Source organism: Hemicordylus capensis, chromosome 4 (assembly GCF_027244095.1).
Source record: "Hemicordylus capensis ecotype Gifberg chromosome 4, rHemCap1.1.pri, whole genome shotgun sequence".
Taxonomy (NCBI): Eukaryota; Metazoa; Chordata; class Lepidosauria; order Squamata; family Cordylidae; genus Hemicordylus; species Hemicordylus capensis.
The window spans coordinates 219,605,596-219,624,140 of record NC_069660.1 but is presented as its reverse complement, the minus strand read 5'-3'; the positions used below and the strand labels follow the sequence as shown (position 1 = coordinate 219,624,140).

Genomic DNA, 18,545 nt, shown 5'->3' with positions numbered 1-18,545 from the left:
TTTGGCCAGATCATAGCCCATATTAAGTAGAATCAAGGGGGAAAGGCCCAAGGACACTATTTTCCCCTCAATTGACCGTTTCCATTTAGATTGGTAATCATTACATAAGGTTAAGGAAGCAAGACCAATTCATTCATTCATTCATTCATTCATTCATTCAACATATTTTTATACCGCCCAAAACACGGGTTCTCTGGGCGTTTTACAAAACATTAAAAAACAACCAATTAAAAGATTAACACATTTCAACAATTAAAATTTAAAAAGTTAAAACTATTAAAACACAATTATTGCACCAGTGCAAAAATTGTGCGAAACACAGTTTCATGGCAGTATAGCCATTATTTCCAAAGGCCATGCTGTCGTACAACTCCATTTGCACAATATTTGCACTTGTGCAACAGCACATTTGTGCAACTGCTCAAATGTTGTGCTGCAATGCACAAGTAACATTGCACAGTATGTCAGCCTAGTAACACTGTGTTTGCACAAATTGCACAAAGCGCATTACACCAACATAAGTCCATTGGAAACAATGGGATTACTCTTGTGCAGTGCAGTTTGCTCAAACTGCAAATGCAACATTGCTAGGCTGATGTATTGCTGAGCAATATGTCAGCCACTAGCTCTAAATTTTTACTGGTGATCTCAGGAAGGAGGAGGAAAAGAATTTTAGTTCTCCTCTTTTCAGAAAGACCTTATAAGGGAGCCAAAGGTACAGGGCTTCAACTGAAAAACCTTCAGTTTTGTTGCAAATCCTCTTCCACTCTTTTCATTGGTGTCCATATGCCTCAGAATTATTTCATTATGTGATTCTTGTCCTCTGGACCTTGTTTTGTTTTTGAAAATAAACTCTAGGCCTACTTTGTATTCATCCTCTAAGTGGCACTCAAAGAACACCTGCTATCTCCCTAAAAAGGGGGCACAATGTGAGCTCTGTCCTTGTTCTCATTATAAATACATATTCTATATTGCAATGGCTACTTTTATTAAAAAAGGAAATTATCCTTTGGTCTTCCTGCCGTGGCAGACTGGCTTTTCCCCTTCATTCGTAAATCGACTTTCTTCCTCCAGACAAATAGGAAGACAACCTTAAGTGACAATGAGACAAATTTCATTTTCCTGCGAATTGCCTTTTCAATTATTTGTCTCTATTCTATTTCTCCTTTCCAACCTGGGCCAAGCTGTTACACTGACAGAGGTGCCTCACCTTTAGATTAAAATATGCAAATTGTTATCCTTGCTGCACTTTGAGCAGTGTAATTACAAAGGAGTGTTTGATTCAGGTGTTTTATACATGAACAATGCATACTTCTACTTCTGACATCTCACCCACCAATATAAACAAAAGCTGGCACTGTGTAATCCATTATATATCGACGTTAAGTACATCATGTGCACATTACTAGTGTATTTTACATCCTTTCCCAGATGCTATTGCTAGGAAATTTAATAATATCTTATAGGATCCTGCTGTCTCGATTTTCTAGCTTATTAAAACAGTTACTTCAGTGGTGCTGTAGTGGAATAACAGCCATGCCCATGTCAAGCCTCTGTCTTTCCAGGCTTCATTTCCAACAGCGCAAAACAAGAGGTGACTGGTTGAAGAACGTGCAGCAGTGTTCTTCAACAGGCCATCCATGTCCTGCTAATTGCTCGTGAGGTGAAGCAAGGCTCTGGTGACCGTGGAGAAGTCTGACAAAGCAAGTTGTTTTGGAGGTAGCCTGAGCCTTAAGCACCTCTGAACTCATGGGCCTTACTTCCCTGCCTATAGAGTGGAAGCCTTAGGGGGCAGCCTTCTGGAGTCTGGCACTTCACTCCATCCGCTGTTGACGGTGTGCAGATATTTGTGGGGTCGGAGAAGCTGGCTCTGCATTGGGCTTGGATTCCAAGCAAGGGCCATGAGCGAGCTACTTCAGGGAACTTCAAATCTGGGGCTTTCTTGGGTTCTGGTCTTGTTTCAAGATCCAGGCCCAGGGCTGGTGCTGGTCCTGCCTCTTCAGTGTCTGATTCAGAGTCACTACTGCGAGCTGTGAATGGGACTGTCTGGACTATTATACTAGGGAAATAAACGCTGATTTAACGTAGACAATTCTGTAGTGTCTATACAGGAGAACCTCCGTTTTCGTGGGGGTTTCGTTCTCCGCTGCTACTGTGGATATGGAAACCGCTAATATGGAGGCATTGGGACAATGGGATAGTGGGGGGTTAGGTTCCTGGAGGTTGGGAAAATCATCAAAAATTGGCCAAATGTCAGGGGGGAATGCTGAGGGAAGCTGCCTACCATGCTTTGCTGGTCCCCTAGAAATTGGCCCAAAATGGCCTCTGAGGTCATTTCTGGCCACCCCCAACCCACTGATACATGAAATTTAACCCTTTAGTTGCCACATATTTTTGGCCAGTTTTTTCCATGTATACCAAGGTTGGGTGTCAATTCCTCAACCGCGGATATGCAAAATTGCAGATTCACAAAACCGTGGATATGGAGGTTCTCCTGTATCTCCTTTCTGAAACACAATAATATCAAGGACCAACCATATTATGTATATTGTGGCTATTTGTTAAATATTGGGAATAGTATTAAATGCTAGTTTACTATTTTTTAATTTATTATTATTTCTTGTTTACACAGTCAGACAGGTGTTATTGACTGGTTTGTTTTATCCAGAGATCGAGTCCTTCCCAAGGACCTGGGATGGCTGAATTTTATTATCAATATTGTTGTTATTATTATAGATTTTATCACAAAATGTAGACTGTTCTCAGTAAAGTTGCTTTTTGTAACTGGCTGACTATGATATTATTATCTCTTGTTTACACAGTCAGACAAGTGTTATTGACTGGTTTGTTTTATCCAGACATCGAGTCCTTCCCAAGGACCTGGGATGGCTGAATTTTATTATCAATGTTGTTGCTGCTATTGTAGATATCGTCACAGAATATAGGCTGTTCCCAGTAAAGTTGCTTTTTGTAATTGGCTGATGGTGATTTCTGTGGCCCCTATGGTGTTGAGGTGCTCTTCAAGATGTTTTGGAATTGCACCTAGGGTGCCAATTACCACTGGGATTATTTGGGTCTTTTTCTGCCACAGCCTTTCAATTTCAGTTTGTAGATCTTTGTATTTTGTGATTTTTTTCTATTTCTTTTTCTTCTATTCTGCTATCCCCTGGCATTGCTATGACAATTATTTTAACTTGTTTTTCTTTCTTCTTGACTACAGTTATATCTGGTGTATTGTGTGGCAGATGTTTGTTTGTTTGTAGTTGGAAGTCCCATAATATTTTTGCATCTTCATTTTCTACAACTTTTTAAATTTTATGGTCCCACCAGTTTTTGGCTACAGGTAGCTTGTATTTTTTGCAGATGTTCCAGTGAATCATCCCTGCTACCTTGTCATGCCTTTGTTTGTAGTCAGTCTGTGCGATCTTTTTACAACAGCTGATTAGGTGGTCCACTGTTTCATCTGCTTCTTTACAAAGGCGGCACTTGCTGTCTGTGGTGGATTTTTCGACTTTGGCTCTTATTGCATTTGTTCTTAGTGCCTGTTCTTGTGCAGCCAGTATTAAACCCTCTGTTTCTTTCTTCAAGTTGCCATTCTTAAGCCATTGCCAGGTCTTGGTGATGTCTGATTTCCCACTTATATTGTGCAAATATTGACCATGCAGTGGCTTATTTTTCCATTTTTCTGCTCAGTTCTTGACTTGTTCTTTCTTGTAGGCCTGCTTTGTTTCATTGGTGTTGAATAGTTTCTCATTTTAAGTGCATCTTCTTCACTGTCCTTGATATATTCTTCAAGGCCTCTTTTCTCCTCCTCTACTGTTTGATGGACTTGCAGCATTCCTCTTCCACCTGAGCTGCGAGGGAAGTATAGCCTATCTACATCACTGCGGGGCTGCAGAGCATGATTGATGGTCATGATTTTCCTGGTCTGAATGTTTTTGCTGACACCAGTTGTTTCTAAACATTTTAGTATCCATGTGTGAGGCAATGAATCGAAGGCTTTCTTGTAGTCAATCCATGCAACACTTAGATTTGTTTTTCTTCTCTTGCAATTTTCTAAAATCATTTTGTCAATCAGCAGCTGGTCTTTTGTGCCCCTGGTGTTCGGACAATTTCCTTTCTGTTCAACTGGAAGCTGTTTGTTAGTTAATAAGTGTTGCATGATTTCATCTGCTATTATTCCAGTTAATAATTTGAACATGGTTGGCAGGCAGGTTATCGGTCTATAATTACTTGGAACTGCACCTTTTGCTGGGCCTTTCATTATGAGATGAATTTTCCCAGTTGTTAGCCGTTGTTCAATATCACCTCCTTGCAAAATGTGATTGCATTTTGTGATTATGTGATGATGATGATGATGATGATGATGATGATGATGATGATTTTCTTCCCTTGGAGATAATTTCAAATAATATTCCATTCATTTTTAAAACCTCCATTATCCAAGTAAATAAGTCTTTAATGCAGAGTTGCAAATACATTTGGCTGGAACATCAATCATGACTTGTCACATTGTATAAGAGTCACAAACTAATAAATGTGGAGCATCATGCTGGAATAGCATGGTAAACTGCATTCACTATATGAGAAGTGCATCAATGAGAGACTCTCGAGACTGATATTTGACACATCAGTGGATGAACACGAAAGAAGCTAGGTGGGTGTAACAACTGAGGACATTTCAAGCCCTATTCAGAGCCATCAATCTTGTAGCAAAATTGTGTGCCTAATACAGCATTGTGAAGTATTTGCAAGGCATCTGTTATCTCAGACCAAGAATTCTGGATACATCACCCAGGCAGTTTATTTCCTTCACCCTTATGATCAGTTGCCAGGTGGGAAGCTTGTTGGCCTGTTCTGTGTCAGCACCCCAATAACAATACAGTATTCCTGTTTAGGAAGCAGATAGAACATCATTTCCTTGCAGATCCACCAGATATGTCTAAAAATTGGCCATTGTTGCAGTGCCAACAAGATATATGCATCATTCCATACATGTTATAAAACCTACATGGGATACATATGTTCAAAACATTTTTTTAGCTGCAACATCTAACAAAAATTGAGGCTTTACTGACATATAAGAGGCAGATGTTTATTTTGAGGCAGGTGCTTATTTGCACAAAATAAATCACAAGAGTTGAACTGCCACAGGATCCCTTAATCTTTTTTATTAAGGAAAATTAAGACTGTATCTTATGATGAGAGGAAGAATGATAAACTAATAGGAAACTAGCAGGGCTGGGAGCAGAATATCTGCACCTCTAGTTTCCCTGCCCACCTGCCGTCAATGCTGATTTCTTTCCCAGCCCGCCCACCACTACCGCTTTCTTCCCTCACCCGCTCACCACCGCTGGCATTTTCTTGCCAGCACGTCACGTCTGCCAGTGTTGCCATTTTCTTCGCCCCCCGCTGCCACTTCCTTCCACCACCCTCCCCCGCCACCATCCCCCCCCCGCCACCGTTTTGTTCCCCACCTCGCCTCCGGTGCCACCACTTTCCTCTTCCCCTGCCAGCAGGTTGCTCGCAAACTATCACGAGAACTGCCATGCATGGGATTAGTGATGGGCCTAAGAGAAATATATAAATAGATAGGTTAACTGCAGCTAGAATGCTAGTAGCACAAAAGTAGAAACAACAAAGCCATCCACCATTGACTAATGGAGAAAGAAGGTGCGGCACAGAATGATTATGCACAAAACACCTTACTGTAAGAGTATTTGGGACAGGAAGAATGTTAAACTTCATGTATTAGAGCAACATTGTTGAATACTGGAATATACATAATCCTCAGTTATTTTATTTATTTATTTCTCTATCACATTTTTATACTGCCCAAAATGCGAGTTCTCTGGGCGGTTTACAAGACAATCCTTTCTTGATTGTTGGAATAGACATAATATCCAGGGAAAGGTAACATAAGCTGTACGTAATATTATCTGTCAGTTAATAATTAATGCTAATAATATTTCTATAAAGGTTAATACACCTGATTACAAGTATCAATGATATTTTGATCTGATCTATACATGGTTAAAATGTTATTGGAATATTCTTTGTCATAAATATTATAATAAGTATTGAATATTTTAAAAGGAAGTATATAGAACACAATCTGGCTATTACCAATACCATTTTTCAGCTTTCAGCTCAGCATCAGACTACCTAGATGCACTCTCATGTATACACTGGCACTTGATTGATTATGTGGGCAGCAGGATGTTCCATTAGCCAACTCCTTAGCGTTTGTCCTTCATTGTCCTGCCTTGTGGCACAATGCGGCTTCTACGGAATAGAATTTAACTATTCTTATGGGTTGGTACCCACTGAGGGGAACATAACCTATCCTACTAGTCGGTGTATATAGGCAGGTCAACTTCACAACATTTTCACAGAAAATAAACTGCTTCAGTATTTAATTTCAGTTGAGCAAAATGACATTGAAATACATCAAAAACACAATTTTAAAAATTATGAAGGAGAATTACTTAAAAACCGAAAGATGGTACTTAACATATGACTTTTGTATGCCTTTCAGCCACTGTACATCATTGTAGTGCTCAATTTATCTTCATTAAGAGTGGAGTGCAGAAGGAAATCTTCTCCCACGAGAGACTTTAATTTTCTATTTCTTGGTTTAGCCCTCCTCTAGTTCAGTAGTGATGGTTTCATCTAAATAAACAATGAACAATCTCCTATGAACCAGAGACACAGGTTGTAACTCTGAGAGGTAAGTTTACTATGCAAGTGTCAAGTAAAGTGCCTTAGACTAAACAGTACACAGAAGTTCATAAGCACTGTTCTGCATTTATATTCTTTTACTTTCAAAGTTGAATGCACTAACACTTATTGCTAAAGCTTCTTGTTAAAAGGTCATACATTTTTAATACATTCAGATAGCCCAGTATTATGAGAACCATATATTGAATGAAAAAGTATGTCTAGTCGGCATGAGTCTACTGCTTTTAAACTATATCCATAGAGATTTGGAATTAAGATAAAAACAGACATGCCATCATCTTCAGTATTATTTGGATCATAGTCCTGAGGCCTTTGCAGTTTCATCTGACAGGCATTTCTGTCAAAAACATGGCTTCCCTCCCTTGCAAGGCATAGAAAGGCGTTCATCCTGAAGCACAGAGAGTTTTCTAAGCATGTTACCCACGTCATGCCCTTTAAATAAAAAAAATGGGATGCAATTTCTTGCTTGATATGGCTCTGCTCAGACACTAGAAATTAAACTTCCTTCTGTTGCAGATATCCTTGATGTGTGCAATACCCTAGTTGTTGATTTTATTTCAAACTTTGCCAGTAGCTTTGACAGACAGCTCGTTAAAGAAATGGGGAAAGATGCTACCATCCTTTTGTACAGATGGTAAGAAACAAGAGTGTCAATGAGGATATTACAAAAGCCTGAAGGGGTGCTGGTTAGCCTTTCCAAATTTGCAGTATTATTCTCATGCAGCTCAGCTTGTAGCTACGTTAGGATGGATGAAACAGAAAGAGAAAGCAGGCACGGTGAGACTATTATCAGGAAAGGGAAGGATTTCAGTGACTGACATCCAGATAATGAAGCACTGGTACTAGGGGAGAAGCACCAGTGCTTCTGAAGAGGTCGACTAACTCAGCTCCACTACTCATGCAGCAGGGAAAGGGATTTTGATAACCTCTTCTTCCCCTGGAAGTATTCTGCGCCTCCCAAAACTATGTCCCTGAGGTTTGCATAGTCCTCAGGGACATATTTTCTGGTGGCATCTGCTTTTAGGAGAAGGGGAGGTCATTAAAATTCCTCCCACACCCCAGTGCACAAGCACTATTGCAGTGTTAGTCTGGAACTCTTCAGTCTATCACTGCAGTGGTTATACTCCTGTAGCACCGATGTTTCATTAGTCTGGATGTCAGGCAGAGACTTGAAAATATACGATCAAAAACAGATAAGTCAGTCATAATTTTCAGTCCTGAAAACTTGGGCTAAATGTAAGAGTGTTGAGTCTGCAATCCTTTTATCCAGAAGAGTTGGTGGGGAATGTTGGGACTGCTAAATCAAAGTTAGGAAGTTCTTTAATGGACAAGGATATATACCTAATGGAATGCAGTGAAAATATATTTTCCAAAAAAATCACTGAGAGAAGAAACCATCAGAGATTATCATGGTCTTATTTTGTTCATTGGAGACAAGCTCCATGCTTTTATCCAGATAGAATGAATGCAGTAAGGAGAAGGAATTGCACTCTCTGGCCCTGCCACCAACCACCACATGTTGCTTTCCCTCTGCTAAATGTAATTTAGCAATCTGCTGGGAGGCAGGGGAATGTCCTGCTTCCTCCTCTGACTGCTGCAGCTTCCTCCCTGCTCTACTACTGGAAAGAATAGTCTGCTAATCAAGGCTGTTCCCTCAGCTCATTGCTTTGGGCATCCCAAATCACAGGCTCCCCAGATTAGACATAAAAGGGCGAGAGACATGTGCACATGTGTCTCTTTTGCCTTTTTATTTCTAATCCAGGGAGGTGGTGATGCAGGGCGCCTGAAGCAACAAGGTGTGGAAATAGCCTTGATTAGCAGGCTATTCCCTCCAGTAGCAGAGCAGGGGAGGAACCTGCCGCAGCCAGAGGAGGAAGCAGGAAGTTCCCTGCCTTCCAGCAGATCGCCTGCCTCTTTTCTACCCTGGCTGGTTGGACACTGTGAGTTGTCTTTTCAGTTGTCTCTGACACTGTGAGATCCATCTTTACATATATATTTATTTATTTCTCTTTCTCTATGTAAACTGCTTTGGGGTGTTGTTGTTGTTTTTTGGCTAGTGATAGGATGTTCTTCCCAGGGAGACTCACTTGGTATCTACTCCAATGTCAATCTGGGTATCAGGAAAATACCTTTTTATTATCCTGGAATACCTTTTTATTTTCCTGATACCAGATATCTTTTAAAACCCTTGGAACTATCGTTGATTCATTTATCTGCTATGTTTTTGGCTGCTTTAGCTGCTGCCCTCTCCTGTGGTGTGTTACTGTTGTAATGCTGTTATTTAGTTTTAATGCTCCTTTTTAGTGCTTTTTATTTTGAATTTATATTTGTGTGCTGCCCTGAGAGCACTGATGTGTTGAAGTGTGGGATATAAATCTATGAAATATATAAATAAGTATCAATTCCAGACAAATAGTTGACATGAGTCTTGAAACTCTGCAGCAGATAACAGAGCAGCCAAAACTGCCTTTGTAATCCTAACCTTGTAAATGAGCTCTTTATTAATGAACATGGAGAGTGAGGCATATCCTGCAGCTTAGAAACATATGGAAAATGTTAATTAAAATTGTTTGCTGTTATTGCTGCCTTTATGGGTTCTGTTGCTCCCAAAGAAAGACAAAAGAGGCATGTCTTTAAAGCTGACTCTTCGACTCTACACACATTTACACTCTGATCCACAATTCATGGATCAGAAATGAGGCCCTGTGATTTCAGTGACATGCTTTTTCATTCTTACTATTAACCATGTCTTCAGAACCTTCAAGTATAAAGCATGCATAATGCTCAGTTCACTTACCACAGCAACACTTTCCTTCCCCACCAATGACAATCCATGCGAAGGTGAGGGGAAAGCTGCCGCTATCATTTGACCCTCCTTATTGTTTTCTAAATACAATGCAACAAGAAGAGAGGAAACTTGATGTATCATGCCAATACAATACATTTCATTTATTTATTTATTTATTTATTTATTTTTAAAAGTCTAGAGACTCCACCAAGATTCTGGATGGCTTACAAGTGACTTAAAATATGACACACTAGCATTTTATTTTATTTTATTTATTATTATTATTTAGCAAGAATATAATTAAATCAGGGCAATGATCCGGACTAAACGGACTACAACTCCAGACTAGATGGACTACAACTCCCATCACCCATAGCCACAATGGTTGGCTGTTCACAAGGACAAGAACTGTTCTGTTCCCAAGGAGTTATTTTTCTTTCAAAAGAAAGAAAAGGAAAGTCCTCTTTTTTTTTTTTTTTTGGTCTTTAACACTCCATCCCCATATTCTCTGCACCTAGGGCCCATTCACATGACCGTCTGGGAGGGTGGGAGGGGAGGAAGGCTGCAATACCTTCCCTTCCCTGCAGATGATTACCTAGATGGATCACACACCCAGATGGCCCATTACTGCCCCAGGCAGCACGGAGGTGCAGCGTCAGGACACATTGTCCCGGCCCCCAGAAATCCCACAATGCATTGTGCAAATGTATGGTGCATTGTGGGGATTCCCCTGCCGACAGCTGGGAACCTGCTTATGTGCCAGCACCAGCTGGGAGCAGCCAGTGCTCACACATGAGCAGTTAGCCTGAGTTAAGGGCCTGCACATGCACAACCTCAGATAACCAGCAGGCTACATAGGTGGGTTTGCCACCGTGCCACCACTGGGATCTGCATGGATCCTGATGGTTCTTACACGCAGCCAGACCCGGCCTTGGCTCTCTCAGCCTGGTCTTGGCTGCTCGTGAGAACAGCCTCCTAGTTTTCCACAGAATATTGTCCAGGATACTGAGCCCATAGCAATGTTATCCATTCAACTTGCTTGCATGGTTGCCTTTTTCTTTATGGCAGTGTTCTTCACTGAAAGGGCCAGGGGTGGTGGCCCCCATCTACCCTAGTGTAGTTCCCTGACTAGCCAAAGCTGAATATTTTATGTTGACGACTCATGATTTCTTTTACTTTTAAAACTATCCATCAAAATGTGAGGGCTAGATTCCAATACTGAAGCAATTAATGGTGTAATTGAATCACTAGCCTTGCATATACAACTGCGGTGGGATTTGGGTTTACAAATGCCTTACTGGCAGTGATACTAGTTGCTAGAAGCCTCGCAGCACATTGGTCATAAACAGAGTGGTCTCCTCTACAGTGTTTCCAGCATTCGCAGCTCTGATCATTCCTGCACAGGGTTCTGAACACTTTTCGCATGTGATATTTCCTACAGAGGAGCAGCAATGAGCTTGAGTTAGTGAAGATATCTGGGATAAGGAAGATGGCAATCAGAAAACAGTGGGAAAATCACTGGGATGGGGAAGAGAATGTGAAAAATGCCAGAAAACAGCAAGTTATGAGGGAGAAAAGAGTAAAAATATCAAGAGATGCAAGATGGAAGATTCTGTCTCAAACCATTTATCTGGCTACACATCCCTTTATCCCCTCTTCCCCAACTTGGCTAGGCTTAGGGTCTGGACTCAGAGCAGGGACAGGGAGGGGTTGAGCATCACTCTGTGCCTCCTCCGTCCCAGGCTGCTTGTTCTTTGTGTCAGCCCCTGACACTCACCACCAGCCAGCCTCTCATCCCTTGCTGGCTCCTTATATGCCTCCTCACAGGCTATGCATCGCCCACCCCCAATAATGGGACCAACGCCCCTCTTTATTCCCTGTAATGGTAATTGTTTATAGGGATGTGCAAAACGATTCGGTACAAAACAATTTGTACCCAAATCTGGCCGATTCCGGTGAAATGTAGACAAAATAAATCACCCCTGTTCTCAATTGCCCAGATTCAAATACAAAACAAATCAACCCCGATTCGGATTTTAAAAGTTGGAGATTCAGACCTCCATTTTGCAGCCAAAGTGGGTTAGGTGATAGTGACCAATGGGTGGAAGCTACCACCCAAATTTCAAAGAAATTGGGCAAAGGGGTGATTTTTTAAAAAATTTTGAAGTTGGCACGGCTTTAAGCTTTTCCCCATAGGGAATAATGGGGATTTCAGCAGCCTTAGTTATAACTCCTGGGTGTGTGTGTGTGGCACCAGGGTATCCCAGAGCAAGTTGTGGTGTATGGTAATTCCCAATGGGTTCAAGAAAGTTACCACCCAGATTTCAAAGGAATTGGGCAAAGGGGTGATTTTAAAGAATTTTTGAAGTTGGCATGTCTTTTGGGCAGATTCAAGACAGAAAGGGGGGTTTCGGGGGCAGAAGCATGGGTCGGGTGGTAGTGCCCCAATAGGTGCCTGCTACCATCCAGATTTCAAAGGAAATTGGAAAAGGGGTGATTTTTAAAAAAATTCTGAAATTTGCACGTCTTTAAGCTTCCCCCCATGGGGAATGGGGATTTCAGCAGCCCCATAAGTCCACTTGGGGGGCACGTTCAGAGCAAGTGGTGGCGTAGTGCACATAGGATGCCAACCACCCCCAAACCCACAAGCCCATGGGGCACTGGGTGTTGTTGTTTCTGAGGTGGTATGAGAGTACCAGCAAATGAGAGTACCAGAGAATCTACTCTCCACTTTCTTTAGATCAGAAACACTGAGGTAAATGGTAGGTGACTGTGGGGGTGCATGTCTGACGGGTGTGATGTCAACAACCACCCAAATCCTGTTCCCATGCTCTCTGCCCAACATTCTTCCAACATTCTCAGTCTGACTTCCAGATCTTGGAGATGGAAGATGGGAGAATATTGTGCAGAGAATCTCAGGAACTGGACTTGGGTGGGTTCAGATGTCAGCACATGCTCTTGGTCACTGACATGTTACCTACATGTTCCCAGTTTACAGACTTGCTGGCGTTCATGTGAAGCCACCCTGTTACTTCAGTGGTCAGTGTGCTGTTGAAAGCATGCACCCCATGCACTGGGTACCATTTGCTTCCATGGCAGCAATCCATTGTGTGGGCCTAGCTTTAATTTCTATCCCACCAGAATTTGCACGTGCTCCCAGCAGAATTTTGCAGTGTGGATTATGAGACACCTTCATAATAGACACCTTTAGTATAGACACCTTCAATATAGACACCTTCAAAACATTTGAAAGTTAAGCACTTTTACTGGGATTTTACTGGGAGAGATTTAAGCATGGAGCTTAGTTCTCCTATTGCCATTAAAAAGACTTTAAATTGCATACCTTTGGCTGGATAACGCCCTTTTCATTGTGTGGCAACCAAAGTGATTCTGGATTATTTCGTTCTCAAAATATGCCAGGGAGCATTTGGTACAATTAACATTGCCCAGACAGCATTACTATTCTTAGAACAACTTATCATAACACTGTGCCACCAGCTAGTCAGATGTATGCTCTGAAATACCAAAGCCATTCAAAAGACTTTATCAGAGCCAGTCCATTTACGTGATGTAAGTTTTAAATAGGTTTAATTAAAAGTTCAAATGTGTAGACCTACTGGGAAAGAATAATGTGGGTACTGTGGCATTATCCATATAACTCAATATACAACCACAGAGCCCTTTTTACTCTTGAATCCAGTTTGAGATCTGGCAAGCTTTAATACTTTTTATCAATCAAAGAAATTATGGCAAAGTATTACTTGCTTGTTACATTCAGATATGGAAAGATGAGTGCTATTCATAAAGTGCTCAGATTTGTTTGGTTAACATTTTGGATTAGTAACATCTTCAATAATGTATTCTGTGATATCATACTATGTATTGTTCTGCCTTTAATAAATAAAGAGAGAGAGAGAAACAATCTAAAAAGAAACTCAAGAGAGAGAACAGGAGGGATGCTATGTTGGGCTGAACAGGCACAGTTGCTCTTGCCTTGTTAAATATAAGAGAGCCCCAATTTAAAAGGTGCTTTTTTGCCCACTTAGCAGGAGTAAAAGTGAAATCATGCTTGCTGAAATCATATTTAGGTAATGTCTCAGTGTTCATTATTCTAATAAATAAATTTAAAAGGAAGAAAATATAATCCATTGACAACCCTACACTGTTTTCTGGGCTTTATTTTTTCTGTGACAATCCAGATATTTAGTAGAATGGATTGTGTAGTGATTATCAAATGTATTTTCACATTTCCTGTTTTCTAAATTATAGGTGACCCTAGTTATTCACAGGGGCTCCATTCACATGAATATGGAAACTAAATAACAAAACCTTAGCCCTATGGGAGTCTAGGCAGAGGCGTAACTAGGGAAAACGGCGCCCAGGGCAAGCACTGAAATAAATTGCGCCACCCCCTCTGAAATTGTTCCCCCCTCAGCGGCGAGCCCTGAACACTCCAGCTGCCGCTGCCGCCGGCCTCCCCCCGCCCCATCCCCCCTGCTGCCCTTCGCTGGTGGGGTGGGTGATCCGCGGGTGGGGTGCGTGAGCAGGGGCCAGGGTTCCTACCGTCCTCCTTCCACCCCGCAGCGGCGGGCGGCGGCTACGACTGGAGTGTTCAGGGCTCGGCGTCTCCCTACGGGGGTCGCCCATGCCACTGCGGCCAGGGGCCAGGGGTCCTCCTTCCACCCCGGCAGGCAGCGGCGGGCGGCGGCTATGACTGGAGCGACGCCGAGGCCTGCCGTCTGGCCCGGCGTCGCATCTCAACTGCGCTGCGCGCCTGCGCAGTTCAATCTATTGAACTGCGCAGGCGCGTGGCGCAGTTGAGAAGCAACGCCGGCCTGCCGTCGCTCCAGTCGTAGCCGCTGCCCGCCACTGCGGGATGGAAGGAGGACGGCGGGGGGCAGCAGCTAAGACTGGAGCGACGCCGAGGGACACTACGACTGGAGCGACGCCAATAGATTGAACTGTGCAGGCGCGCGGCGCAGTTGAGAAGCGACACCAGGCCGGACGGCAGGCCTCGGTGTTGCTCCAGTTGTAGCCACCGCCACCTGCCGGGGTGGAAGGAGGACCTCTGGACCCTGGTCGCGGCGGCATGGGCGACCCCCGTAGGGAGACAGCGAGCCCTGAACACTCCAGTCGTCTCCGTAGGGAGACATGAGCGCGGTGGGGAAGGAAGGGGATCGGTGGGGGCACTTTTTGGCGCCCCCTACCAAGTGGCACCCAGGGCACATGCCCTGCCTGCCCCCCTATCGTTACACCCCTGAGTCTAGGGGTTAGGTTCCTAACAAAAAAAAGGGAGGGGGGTGTCAAAAAGCAAGGAGAAAGAAATAAAATCACAGTACCTTATTCTCCAGGTTTCCAGCAATGCCCCCAACCTCCCCAATGGTCAAATTTGCATGAATATTTGCCAGTTTTTTTAAGCCACAATTTTATTTTATTTTTGCATTTCTATCCCTTTCTTCCTCCAAAAAGCCCAGAGTGGTGTATATGCTTATGTTTATCCTCACAGCAACCCTGTGAGATAGGTTAGGCCGAGAAAGATGTGACTGCTGTAAAATGGCTCCCTGCTTTAAAATGGCGGCTGGAAATCACATCAGAAACCCTTTCTAGACACTCAAAACCACAGATAGGCGAATTTTGCCTATTTTTCTACCTGCGGATAAAGAAACTGGGTCTCTAAGACCTAACTGCGGGTACGCAAAAATGCAAGCCATGCGTCCCATGTATAACAAGGGCCACCTTTATAGCCTATCCTAGTCATTGGCATAAATTGGGGCAGGGGGGCCTGGATAGAAAGATGAATTCCTTTTTCAGTCAAAATGACCAATGAGAAATATGTCCATTGGTCTGAAGTGCACTCGTACACTTCAACAATTAACGCGTAAACTTCAACAATTAATCAAAAATCAGCCCTCTGCCCAAATCATTTAAAAAAATTCAGGTAGCTTCCTTGCCCCTACCCGGCACTACCACCAACCCCACACCGCTCTAGGCCACCCCTTTCCCCCCGACGTGAAGCGATACACCCTCCAATATACCTAATGGGGGAAAACCTTAAAGACGCATAAACTTCAACAATTCACCAAAAATCAGCCCTCTGCCCAATCACTCTGAAATTGGGGTGGTAGCCTCCACCCATTAGGCACTACAACCCCACCCCACTCTTTTGGCCCATATCCCACGTTATGCCCCCTATCTGCCCCAAAGACACTAAAACTTCAGAAATTCACCAAAAATCAGCCCTTTGCCCAATCCCTCTGCAATTGGGGTGGTAACCTCCACCCATTAGGCACTACCACCCCACCCCACTATTTTGCCCCTGGGACCCAAAATTCAAGCAGATGTCACATCAGACCTTTTTGCATTGAAGTCAATGGGAGGCAAAAAGGCGGGAAATACAAATAGAGGTCATTGCTCAAAATGGAGGGGGATCTATTGGCCACAAAATGGAGGGCTGAAACATCCGAATATTTCAGATCCGAAACGGGGGGGGTTCGTTTCGGATCCGAAATTATTCAGGGCTCTTCATGGGTGATTCGGTTCCGATCCGAATCACCCGAAATTCACTGTTTCGGGTACAGATCATTCTGTACCCGAAACGTTTCGCACATCCCTAAAATGCATGTCTGAGCCAGCATAGTGAAGTAGTTAGAGTATTGGACTAGGACCGGGAAGACCTAAGTTTGAATCCCCATTCAACCATGAAACTCACTGGATGATGCTGGGCCAGTCATGTATCTCTCATCCTAACCTACCTCACTGGGTTGTTGTGAGGATAAACATAGCCATGAACACCACGCTGAGCTCCTCGGAGGAAAAATGGGATATAAATGCTGGTATACCAAGAGTCTACAAAGATTCGCTCGACTTCCCTAACGGAAATTTGAAGCTGGGTCGAGAATCTTGGTATAATCTTGGTAAATTGGCATAGAACTGTAGAATTAATAGAACAGAAACTAGGACTGTGCAAGTAGGAATATATGGAAGCCCATGTCAAAATTCCCACCCCCTCCCACGAGGAGACAGCCAATCGCAGAGCAATTCCCCCAGATAATATGGGGGGGGGTGTCTTTAAATGCTGACCCAGCACTGGTGCAGAGAAAGCTGGGTGGCTGTGGAGATTATCGGGGGTATCCAGTGGGTAGACAGGGAGTTACAGAGGAGAGGCTGGGGACAAGGGTGGAGTGGCCAGGAAGAAGCGCAGGGATGCTGGGGGCTGTAGTTCCTCCCAAAGGAGGATTCCTTCCCTTCTATGAGAGAAGCTATGGAAGGAACTTCAACCCCCAAGGATCCCTGTGCTTTTTCCTGGCCACTCCACATCGTTCCCAGCCTCCCCTGCAACCCTCATTTACCTAAATTTACCTTCACCGGGAACTTGACAGGGGGAGTGTGACCCAGTGGGTTCTTCTTGACCTCTCAGCGGTGTTTGATACAATTGACCATGGTATCCTTCTCTCAATCTCTCAATGGAGATTGGAGGCACTGCTTTGGAGTGGCTTCAGTCGTTTCTTGGAGGAAGTTTCCAAAAGGTAGTGCTCGGGGACTACTGCTTGGCTCCTTGGCCATTGGCTTGTGGGATCCTGCAGGGTTCGGTTTTGCCCCCCATACTATTCAACATCTACATGAAACCACTGGGAGAGGTTATCCAGGGAATTGGACTGAGTTGTCAGCAATATGCAGATGACACTCCATCTCTCCTTATCACCTGATTCTAGGGAGGCAGTGGATGACCTGAATTGGGGGCTGGAGGCTGTGATGGGCTGGATGTGGGCTAGTAAACTGAGACTGTAAAGCAGATAAGTAAACCAGATAAGACAGAGGTGCTGTTGGTCAGTAGGAGAGCCAATCAGGATGAACGGATTTGACTGGTTCTGTATGGGACTGAACTCCCCTTGAAAGAGCAAGTGCACAGCTTGGGAGTACTGTTGGACCCAGCTCTACTTTGGGGTGCTCTGGTAGAGGTGGTGGCCAGAGGTGCTTTTTCTCAGCTTTGGCTAGTGTACCAGCTGCACCCCTTTCTCGACAAAGCAGATCTGGCCATAGTTACCCACACCTTGGTCTACGTTGGGGCTGCCTTTGAAGAATCTTTGGAAACTGCAGCTAGTCCAAAATGCAGCAGCTAGGATTTCATCCAGAGCTGCCTGTTGGGATTATATTACACCTATTCTGAAAGAGCTTCACTGCCTACCAATTTGTTTCCAGGTCCAATTCAAGGTGCTGTTTTTGACCTTTAAAGCCCTTAACAATTTGGGCCCTGGATATCTGAAGGAGTGCTTTCTCCCAAGGTGATTTCTGCCCACCTAACATGATCATAGGAGGGAACTCTGCTCTCCGTGCCGATGGTGAAAAAGGCTCGGCTGTCAAGTATATGGGACAAGGCTTTCTCAGTCATTACCCCCAGGCTTTGGAATCTCCTGGCTAGCATCCACTCCTCAGCCTCCATGACAGTTTTTAGAAAACAAGTAAAGATGTGGCTCTTCACCCAGGCTTTTATATGAGAGTACAGTTTTTACTGCTGCTGCTTTGTGGTTTTTGTTACGGTTTTGTATAGGTTTTTAAATTTTTAAATCAAGATATATTATTTTTATTTTAATGTCTGTACTTTTTGTATTTTAATTGTGCATTGTTTTAATTATATTATAAAACACTTTGGGATTATTTTAATGAAAAGCGGTATAGAAATCAATCTGTCAATCAATCAATCAATCAATCAATCACATGTTTAGGATTTGAAAAGAAAATCTGAACGCAAGTGCTTTTCTGTTTTTCAAGCCTGTTCAAAAAATTCTTATCTGTGGCACACATAAAATCATACAATAAAGCACAAGGACAACTGAAGGTCAAATCTATATCTCAGAGAGAAGGAACAGGCTCATGGACTCTTTCCTTAATCCATTTGCCACAGCTCACAATCCAGAAGACTATAAAGGATGAATAGTGGGGTTCTTTGCACAAAGCACATGAAAGTGACCTCAGCTGCCCTCCTATGAATAATGGGTGCTATTAATCGGAGATGATG

At 43.2% G+C, this 18,545-nt stretch overlaps 1 long non-coding RNA gene across 1 annotated transcript in view; it reads left to right on the top strand.

Moving 5' to 3' along the window:
• Positions 1-18,545, top strand: part of LOC128322749 (uncharacterized) — a 141,641-nt gene that overhangs the window by 100,466 nt on the left and 22,630 nt on the right. The window contains exon 2 of the long non-coding RNA XR_008305944.1: positions 6,642-6,730. This is a non-coding gene — a long non-coding RNA (uncharacterized LOC128322749). The remainder of the gene's footprint in view (positions 1-6,641; positions 6,731-18,545) is intronic.